At 47.1% G+C, this 2,818-nt stretch overlaps 1 pseudogene; it reads left to right on the forward strand.

Moving 5' to 3' along the window:
• Window positions 1-1,243: 1,243 nt before the first annotated feature.
• LOC101645198 lies at window positions 1,244-2,320 on the forward strand (annotated as a pseudogene).
• Window positions 2,321-2,818: the final 498 nt, after the last annotated feature.

Consider the following 2,818-nt stretch of genomic DNA (forward strand, 5'->3'; position numbering starts at 1 on the left):
CTTGGGGCATAAAGGGGATAAGCAACTTGCCCAAGGTCATCTAATAGGAACTGGTTGAGCTATCCTCAGGACCCAGTCTATCTCCAAAATCCATGTATGAAGAGGCAGATTGGGGTTCAACATACAGGAGTATTTATTTTACCAGATAAAAATTTTCTCAAATAGGGGCCAGGCACCGTGAAATGCAGAGTCTTCCATCTCGGGGTGGTGGTGGTGGTGGTGGTGGGGGATCCAAGCAGATGCTGGGGGGCAGGGTGGGTGTCATAAAGGTTCATAAGATTTGGATGAAAGCTCTCTGAAGCCCTTTCCTTTTCATTCAGGGTGAAAACCTCCCGAATTATACATACAGGTGTGTATTTTGCAGTGGAAATTGCTTTTCTGATGGGAACTCCAGCTAAACACTCCAGGGACAGGATCGGCCCTCCTGCAGGAACCAGTGGCGACACCATTAATTGGGTTTTATTTCAGAGTTGGGGGTGGCAAAGAATGGAGTCCTTCCTTCTGCGTCCAAATCTGATCTTACTTATAGACCATTCTTTAAAAACAACAACAAAACTACCCAGCTCTTTGTTGTGAATTGACTGAAGGCTTCCAGAGTGGATCAATTTTCCATTCAGCAATCCCTACACATTTGTCTCATCTCATTGATTGCAATTCCCACAAAGTAACAGCAGGAATCCCACTTTTTCTCCGTCTTTTCTGTTTCTATTCCTCTGTTTCTAACCCTTGAGGACTTTGTCCTTGGGTAAATGCTGCCCCTTACATCTCAAATGATTGATTATTCTAAGGTGTGGGTACTTTTGCAGAGTGACTTTCCCCCATAGACTTGTCTGTTGCTTGGCTGGAAATTGTGCCCTTTGGGTGAGTTCGCTGCCAGATCAGAAGGGTGACTAAGGGCTGTCCGCCGTCTCTGGGGTTCCACTAGTCAGGTCCGATCTGCCACCTGGTCATTTTTTCCATAAACCTGACTGACTTTGAAGTGCGTTCATGTGTAACAGCTGATGTTCAAGTAGCAAAGCAAGTTTTAAGTGACTTCTTGCATATCAGATGTATATTTAAGGTTCCATAGGCTATACTAATGAAAGGGCTACTTTGGGGAGCTTGGGGTTAAGTTCTGCTATCTAAAATGGTAACAGGTCCTATCACGGGCTGCTTGGAGTCAGCTCATGGGCCTCAGGGACCCCCAAATTGAGTGGTTCACCATGACCCGGAGACTGTGCCCGGTGGCTTTGCTGCCATCACCATGCCACCAAATGAACATATCACGTTACACCGTAAATGCTATGGGTATCGTTCGCATTCGCAGGAGAAGAAGAGAGAGAAGCGAAGTAGAGAGGCTCATGAATGTTCAAAGAATGCAAAAAAGATGATTGATGTGGAGGCCAAGCGATACCATCAGCCCCGTCCTGCTGAGAAAATTCAATGGAAGAGCCTATCAGGATGCGCGAACAGAGGAACACCAAACGAAAGAGTGATGAGAGGACTCCACGAGGTGCAGCGGCCGCCTGTCTGCGGGGCAGAGAGGGGCAGTCCCGAGCTGAAGTGCTTTAGCTGAAGTGCTTTCCGCTATGATTAAACAAAAACCAAAAGAGAGCGCAGGAAAATGGGAAGCCCCTCTGTCCACGCCCATGCCCAGGGGGAAACGGAAGTACAGAAGTTACAGAGGTCCAGAGCGGGCTGCAGATCCCACTCAGAGACCCGGGAGAGCTCCTGTCTTCGCTGGGCTGTGGACACTGAGCTGAGCCAGGGTTCGAGGACATCCGCAGCAGAGTGGACACACTGCCCGCCCTCCCATCCGCTCCCACCCCACACATCAGACATACAGCCAGTGTGACTCCGCACAGCAACAGCCAAAAGAATTATATGTGAAAATAAGCAAAACAAACAACATCAAAACAAAAATGCTGGAACCAAAAGGGGCGGGGTGGGGTGGGGGTGGGGAAGAATAGTTATTTGAAGAGGAAAGAGACAAACGAAGGTGTGGAAAAGCATGGTTACTAAAGTCTGCTTTGTTGGAGATGTCTTTACAGGGAAACCCCCCCACCCTGAATGATTCCTCAGAGCAATGGGCTGACGATTCAGGAAGGCACACGTTATGTGCCCTGACCTTAAAGCCACATTTCGCTTGGCGTAAAGAACACCTTGTCCGCACAGTACACACCATTGGGTGTCGTGACCAAAGGGACCATCATTGACGTGAATGTGAGCCTGCTGGCCCTGGCGACGGACACACGGAGGCCCGGTGATGTGGGGGAAACAGGCCCAGGTTCCCAACACTCCTGACAACGAGGGGTGCATAAATGCAGTCCTATTGGTCTGATGTCAGTTTTGCACAAGGACCCCGGTCCCCCACCCCGTTTATTTGCGAGGACGACAAATGAATCAGGAAAACCACCATTATGACCCTGTGTTTCTGAGTGCCACCCAACAGTTTACATGTGGAACATCAGCAAGAGAACAATTTCTAAGAAAAACAGAACATTAATGATAAGGGCAATGAGTGTACGAATGTACGAATGTGCTTTACACAATTGATGTAAGTATGGATTGTGATAAGAGTTGTATGAGCCCCCAATAAAACGATTAAGAAAAAGAAAAACAAAACATAAAAATGGAAAAAAAATGCCAACAGGAGTTATTTAAGTCTTTTCTGTAGTGCCTTCAGACTTGAGGGATGTAGCCATTGTTTTTCTTGTCTGCTTTTTATAGTAATGTACCAACACTTGAACAAATACAGAATTACTGAAATAGGCTACCAGATATGAAATATAGCCACTTATGTGAGCACACAGAAACCCTGATTGTATAGCTGCTATAC

This window comes from Echinops telfairi, unplaced genomic scaffold, assembly GCF_000313985.2.
Source record: "Echinops telfairi isolate 266 unplaced genomic scaffold, ASM31398v2 ScPeMD7_7400;HRSCAF=8409, whole genome shotgun sequence".
NCBI lineage: Eukaryota > Metazoa > Chordata > Mammalia > Afrosoricida > Tenrecidae > Echinops > Echinops telfairi.